The following is a 7,905-nucleotide window of genomic DNA, read 5'->3' as shown; positions in this document are numbered from 1 at the left end:
CATAAGGAAGAAAATTGCAAATTTGAAACTATTTGACTAAGACTGCAGATTTGGACAAACCAGAAGGACCAAAACCGCAGTTCACTAAAATAAGTATTAAAGTATTATATAAAGAAAGAGTGAAAATACATGTCTACCCTTGACTTAACGATTAAATTTAACGGGATTAGTGATTTGGATGTAATTGGCAAGAACTGAGAAACGTGGAGGGTCCATATGCAAAAAATAAACTTTTTAAACTAAATTCGCATTATTTGCCAAACAACAGGGACGAAAATGACACTTTACTCTGCTAAAAAACTACCAAAAAACTTGTCATTTTCTATGAATAAAAGAAACCAATCTAGCACTAGATCTCAAAATGACTCACCAATAAAAACACAATAAGTGACATAACCTATCCCTCTCTCTACATATGTACATACTCACAGACAAGCTGACACACATATATGAATGTATGTACACACACACTTTTTTCTAGTGAAATCTACAGAAAAAAAAATGGCAGCTAGCTCAGCTTCCAAATGGGTTTATCTAGTTTGCATTTCATTGGTATTATGCATTGAACTTACTCAATGCATTGTGACTTATGACAAGAAATCTCTCATATTCAATGGCCAAAGAAGAATCCTCTTCTCTGGTTCTATACACTATCCAAGAAGCACTCCTCAAGTAACCTCTCTCTGTGTTCTTTACATGTCCCTCAAATGTAATCCATTTTTTATAAATAATAATAATAATAATAATAACTGAATGCAGATGTGGGAAGATCTTATTCAAAAAGCTAAAGATGGAGGGTTGGATGTTATTGACACATATGTTTTTTGGAATGTCCATGAGCCTTCACCTGGCATTGTACACTGTTTTTCTTTTCATATCCTTTTTTTTGTATAATTTTTTTTAAATGTGGTATAATGATGTTATATTGGTTAACTTTTGGGTTGGTTTTATGTTTTTGTAGTATAACTTTGAAGGAAGATATGATTTGGTACATTTTGTAAAGCTGGTTCAGAAAGCTGGAATGTATATGCATTTAAGAGTTGGGCCATTTGTTTGTGCAGAGTGGAATTTTGGGTAATTTGATTTAGAAACACTTTGATTTATGTTATTTATTTATTTATTTTGTGATTTTAATAGCTATTTTGATGTTTCTAAAGGGATTTTCCTGTTTGGTTGAAGTATGTTCCTGGAATCAGCTTCAGAACTGATAATGAACCTTTCAAGGTATAATTTTTAGCTCAAATCCTCTGTTTTTTTCAATTTCATGCACTCAAATCCTCATCTTTAATGAGTATTGAGTCTTGGTCCAGTTAAAATATAGTCAGGTTTTGGGTTGTCAATTTTAATCCGTTTAGTTAACATGTTGAGTTCAGGTTGACCTATTTAACGTGATCATAAAAATAGGTTAATAGTCATCCATATTTAAATTTAAACAAAAGATATACATTTATAAGGTTAACATGTTCAATTAAACAGGTTGACCGGTCAACCCGTTTAAAATTAAAATAAAATAGATATTTCTAAGGTTAACCCGTTTAACTCATTCACAACTTAATTACATCCCACTTACACTATTAAGTGTGTTCGGCTAAGAGTTCCGCACTCTTGGAAAAACGCATAAAGATTACCGTCTTAAAATGTATATGGTTGGTGAATGCAGATGGCAATGCAAAAGTTCACCACAAAAATAGTGGAAATGATGGATGAAATGTTATTTGAGTCTCAAGGGGGCCCTATCATCCTCTCTCAGGTCACATATGCTTTCTTTTCAATAATAACATTTCATTTCTTTTTAAATAATTTACCAGTTTTACAACAAAATATATATGCTTTTAACATATTTTTCTGGTAAATGGGGCAGATAGAGAATGAATATGGGGCAGACACTAAAGCATATGGGGCAGCTGGTCATGCTTACATGACATGGGCAGCTAAAATGGCTGTTGGTTTAGACACAGGTGTCCCTTGGGTTATGTGCAAACAAGATGATGCTCCTGATCCTATTGTATGTACTTTTCTTATTTATTGCCATGATTCTGGCCTACCACTTACAAAATGTGAGTGCTTGGTGGGTTAGGAGACACTAGACGAGGTCATAAGGGTCATTTTTATATAAGATCGAAAAGTTCGGTTTAGGTTAATCAGAAACACTTTTTGTTTAAACTAAATTATGTATTTTAAATAACTAGTATGCAAAATTTAGTTACATAATAAATGTTACTTAAATGATAATCTTAGTTTATGAAATAACTAACTTGACATTCACAATTTTATCACTTTGGGCAACTTTAAACAATTTGTCACGGATTGTTTTGTGCTTATTTCTACGATGTATTCGTATGTAAAATGAGACCAAAATTACCACATTTGGTAAACTAGTTTGAATGTCTAACAATATAACTAAAGTTAAATAGTTTTGATTTGTTGGATTTTGTGTTAGATAAATACTTGCAACGGGTTCCATTGCGATTATTTCTCACCAAATAACAAAGAAACCAAACCCACAATGTGGACCGAGGCTTGGACTGGTTGGTAAGTCAAACTTCTAAGAACAATTTTGACTTCCAAAGTCAAAGTCATGTTTATGGAAACTTGTTACTAATTTGAACTTTAACATTTAAGGTTCTCGGACTTTGGTGGACCTTTACCTCATCGGCCAGTTCAAGATTTGGCCTTTGCAGTGGCCCGGTTCATTCAAAAGGGGGGCTCGTTCACGAATTATTACATGGTTAGCATTTTATTTAAAAATTAAATAGAAACTGGATTAAAGTTCCTTGAAAAATTAATATTGTTTTATTGTAAAAATAGTATCATGGAGGAACGAACTTTGGAAGGACAGCCGGGGGCCCTTTCGTTACTACTAGCTACGACTATGATGCTCCTATAGATGAATACGGTACTAAAATTATTTACACTTTTATAAAATCACACGTTAGTTAAAAACATTTAATTGAGTAAATAGTTAGAAGCGTAGAACTTTATTGAGTGAAACATACTTTTAAAGTTCGTTTATTTGATAAAACATACCATTATAAGTAACTAATTTATCTTTTTGCTAGCCAATTTAATCTTTAACTAACCCATCTGACTCGTTAGTTTTGTCATGTATGTGATCCCGGTCTAAAGTTATATTTATATGCGCAGGTTTGGTTAGGCAACCGAAATATGATCACCTGAAGGAGCTTCATAAAGCCATTAAATTATGTGAGGGAGCTATCGTTTCAGCCGATCCCACTTTCATTTCTTTGGGATCCTATGAACAGGTTTTGTTAAATAAAATTATTTATTAGAAAATAGATTAACACAAAAAGTATACATAGTATAAAATTGAGTATATAATTAGAGTTTTGTACTTTAAAGCAAGGTATATGTTAAAGTGACCACTAGTTCACATGTCTTCCATTCACTTCAACATAATTGCTATATTGTGTAGTGGAAAAATTAATTTTAAAAACTAAATTTAAACTTATATATGTTTTGAAGAATCTATGTCTGTTCCACGTTATTTGAAATATCAAATATCTACAAATAAAACATTTAGCAACAACGCGCACAACCTGCAAACTATGGGTGTAACAGAGCTTAGCTGATCGTGAGCTACTCGTGATGAGCTTGCAAACAGATCATATCTGAACCCGAACAATCTAAAGCCCGGCTCGTTTAATAAACTAATTTGAGCCCAAACTTCATTTATCGAGCTAGACTAAGCTCGCTAGCCTAAGCCTGCTTATTAGATAACTATATTTAATATACTGAATAATATCTACATAACAATTGTTGTCACTAAATACAAATTTATGATAAGAATAACTAAATAACATGTATTGTGTCATATACTTATATGATCCTAGTTAAAGCATAGATGAGTTCAGCGCAGCTTGGCTCGATTCGATTCCATACGATTACATTCATATTATTGTGATGTGTTTTGCTAACTCATCCAGACTAAATCATATTCCAATGTTCAAATCTTACAGGCCCATGTATTTTCTTCAACAACAGGTGGTTGTGCTGCTTTTCTAGCCAACTATCATATCAATTCATCCGCAACCGTTAGATTCAGAAACAATCGTTACAATCTACCACCATGATCTATCAGCATTCTGCCTGATTGCAAAAAAGTTGCCTTCAACACTGCCCAGGTAGTTAGTATAATATTGCATAAGGTACAGGCAAGAAAACCACATTTCTGATAAATTTTTTTGGCTGTTTTAAGGTTGGGTCCAAAACATCAGTTGTTAGTTGGTTGCCAACAAATGTTAACAAACTTGATTGGCAAACGTTTAGTGAAGATGTTTCATCGGTGGATTCTGATTCTAAGATGACGGTTTTCGGGCTGGTGGATCAGTTGAGTGTGACTAGGGACGCAAGTGATTACCTTTGGTATTCAACGAGGTAAGGAAAGTTGTACGTTGTGCATTAGAGATTGTACATTTTGCAGTAGAGCTTGTAACTTATGTTCTTGCACTTGGTTTGTAGTCTTGTGATAGATCCATCTGAATTACACGCGGATAGTGTTCCGACCATAACTGTTCAATCCGAAGGCCATGCTTTACATGTTTTCATGAACAACGAGCTCATAGGTACAACTCTGATAAGCACCTTAGGTGGCAACTTCTGACATGACCCGAAACACTGACACAAAATAATTAGGTTTTGAGTTATATTTAACCCGTTTAACAAAAGGATCGTGTTTAAGTAAACTTATTTAATCAACTGAGCGGTGATCGGGCCAAAAGCGGATCCCCCATAAGCCCATAAAAGATAACCTTTTAGTCTACAATCAGTAGTATATTTGTTTGTTTTAACGGGCCCTTTTTAGCCTAACCAACTTTTGTCCCCTGCTTTAAAGTTTTTTAATCTGTCAATGGTTCAGGTCGACTTGTTTAACTGCCAACTTGTTTAATTAAACAAGTCGACCTAGTTACCATTAATGACCCGTTTAGCCTATTTTAACAACTTGATTAACACGTTTACAACTTGATTACTACCCATCAACCCATTTGACACGTCCAAGGAAATGGGTAATGGGTCGTGTACATATTACGTGATTTTAACTTATTATTATTTGTCACCAAATCAACAGGTTCAGCATTTGGGAATCAAGAAAGTAGGAAAATAAGATTCACAGGAAAAGCCAATTTACGGGCCGGAATGAATAAGATTCAACTCCTTAGTGTTGCTGTCGGGTTACAAGTGAGTCATTTAAGTCATTCCTATTTAGGAGCAAATATATAAGTGCTGCAATTGTGTAAATGAGTCAAGCAACCCAGATTGGCTCGCTAAAAGCTCGAGCCTAAGATGGAGCTAATTTAATAAGCGAGCTCGAGCATGAGCTTCATATATAAAACTTCGTTATTTAACTACGTTGATTTAATTATTTTAATGTGTCTAAATTCTTTGATTCTTTATGACCAAGAACAACGGGCCACGTTTTGAGCTATCAAAAACAGGAGTTTTAGGACCCGTTGTGTTGCATGGCGTAGGTGACGATTCGAGGGATATAACCCATCAGAAGTGGTCATACCAGGTGTGTTTCATTTCAAAATTAGCCGGTTTGACCTTAAATTCTAACTATATCTTTTTATCGAAGCGAGAGTCGTTTTCGTCTTTTTGAGCTTTCGGTATCATTTTACAGATTGGCTTGAAAGGTGAATCCAAAAACTTAGCATCACCAACAGGAATGTCGTCAGTAGAGTGGACAGAATTGTCGTTATCAGGACAAATACACAGGCCACTTACATGGCACAAGGTACGGTTGTTGTACAGTTTAGCAAAACAAATGATTGGGCCTGTTGGACGGGCTTTGACTGGTCAAAGGGATATCCTTTTTGGAGATTAACTTTTTATGTTTTTAGTATTTTACTGAAGAATTTTCTTTTTACATCTTAATCTTACTAATATTTATTACAGTTGACCATAAGAACCAATAAGGTTTTTAGTTTTAAACTTTTAATTAACATTATTAAAAAAAAATCTAACCCACTTTATTAAAGGAATTTAGGAGCTTATGAAGTATTATCAACTTTTCACATTTTTTTAGATGACTCATCATGACTATCAACATGTTTAGCGGGTTCAACCCATTTGACATAATGGATATAAATATGATCCAAATCGACCCGTTTACAAGACAAATTCTCGTTATTCACTCACGAATTGTAGCGTTTTGTTTTGCATTTCTTTATGAAAGATGCATTAATCACATGAAATTTTGTGAACATTTTAGGCTTATTTCAATGCACCAGAAGGTAAGGAGCCTTTGGCTATTGATATGAATAGTATGGGAAAGGGTCAAGTATGAATCAATGGTGAGAGCATAGGAAGATATTGGACCATTAATGCAAAGGGTAGTTGTTCTGATTGCAACTATGCTGGAACTTTTCGACCCGTCAAGTGTCAAACTCAATGTGGAGAACCGACTCAACGATGGTATACTTTACACTCTAGATAATAAACCATAGCTGTGCCAAAATGGGAGGTCGGATGAGTTGGGTAACATGCCAAAATGGATAGTTTTTGGAACTAGTTAAAACGGGCTGGTGGAACGAGTTTCAACAAATAAAACACTTATCTTCCAAAACTTTTACTTTGTTTTACAAATATCATATATGATTATAGAACTATAGAAGTTATATTATTATATATATTTTTTATGTAGGTACCACATTCCTCGATCTTGGTTAAAACCGACCCGAAACTTCATAGTTGTTTTTGAGGAAATAGGTGGTGATGCATCAGCCATTTCTATTATGAGAAGATCATCAAGGTGAGAATTGCGTATAGAAGGATGTTACATTGTTACTTGTTGACGGGTTGATCAAGACCTCTAACTAGCGTAAGAAGTCGAATAACATACGATTTTTGTAGAAATGTACAACTAATGTGTTATAGATGTCATTATTTAACAATCATGGTGTTCAACATTATTTAACAACATGGTATTCAAAAGTATTTTAACTTTATAAGAAATGATACAGTGAAAGGCAAAAGATAGCATCAATACTCATATCTACCTTCATCGTTTGATTTAAATTATTGCAACCAAAAGAGGAACGTGGATCACACAATGAAAGCGTGAGACTCTTATATAAATGCTCTAATAATCTCAGCTCTCAAGTTTTGTGAAGTCTACATTCTATAATGTTGTATTTTACATTCAATATCTTGACACTTAACAATATATTCAACTAACAATGAAAGATTAAATTGTAAATTCAAATTTTAATATACTTGGTTTCTTACTATTAGTAAACCACTAGAAAACTGATTATTTGCTACTGGTTGTAAATGACTTATTGCAATCGAAATTACACAAAAATACTCGTGGTAAATTTTAATTGGTGACCGCTTTACAATCAGAGGGGCAGAGGTATGGTATCTTACAAGCATATTTAATGCGCGTTTTGCGAACACATACGTTGAATCACTAATGACCAATTTACTAGTGCTTCAAAAGAAGTTAACAAACATGTAAAATTATTTAAGATTCCTAGCTACACAAATACAAATCAAACTAAAAATTGTTAAAATTCATATATTATACTAATTGTCATAATACAATACAATAAAACATGAACATGTACAGTTGGCACAAATAGAAGTAAGTGTCAAGTTACTATAGAAATAGAGACAAAAATGAGAATGATGAAAAAATTAATAAAAAAAAGCCTTTAAAAAAGTCATAACTCAAAAATTAACAAAAAGCCGAAAAAAGTAAAAATACAAAAATGTTTCTACCGTCTTCTCGTTTTAAAAAAATGCTGAGTAAAAAAGATCATTGTGTCTTTTTATTTATCATTGTGTTTTTTGTTTATTTTCGTCATTTTGTCTTTTTACTTGATATTGTGTTATATTTTGTTCGACATTGTGTTATATTTTATTCAATATTTTGTTATATTTTGC

General features: G+C 33.2%; 1 pseudogene across 1 annotated transcript; it reads left to right on the top strand.

Moving 5' to 3' along the window:
* The first annotated feature begins 430 nt into the window (after nucleotides 1-430).
* LOC143601073 (beta-galactosidase 3-like) lies at nucleotides 431-6,926 on the top strand (annotated as a pseudogene). The gene is made up of 18 exons (XR_013147591.1): nucleotides 431-672; nucleotides 760-855; nucleotides 962-1,074; nucleotides 1,158-1,224; nucleotides 1,661-1,750; nucleotides 1,862-2,005; nucleotides 2,441-2,532; nucleotides 2,623-2,728; nucleotides 2,809-2,896; nucleotides 3,145-3,263; nucleotides 3,978-4,142; nucleotides 4,217-4,395; nucleotides 4,480-4,583; nucleotides 5,087-5,196; nucleotides 5,420-5,530; nucleotides 5,639-5,752; nucleotides 6,230-6,432; nucleotides 6,662-6,926. The product of XR_013147591.1 is annotated as a beta-galactosidase 3-like (transcript).
* The last annotated feature ends 979 nt before the right edge of the window (nucleotides 6,927-7,905 follow it).

Source organism: Bidens hawaiensis, unplaced genomic scaffold (genome assembly GCF_021521415.1).
Source record: "Bidens hawaiensis isolate Kalapana, Puna unplaced genomic scaffold, B.hawaiensis_p1.1 tig00055315_1, whole genome shotgun sequence".
NCBI classification, from domain to species: domain Eukaryota; kingdom Viridiplantae; phylum Streptophyta; class Magnoliopsida; order Asterales; family Asteraceae; genus Bidens; species Bidens hawaiensis.
Note: the sequence above shows the minus strand (reverse complement) of the source record. Positions and strands in the feature narration are given on the sequence as shown.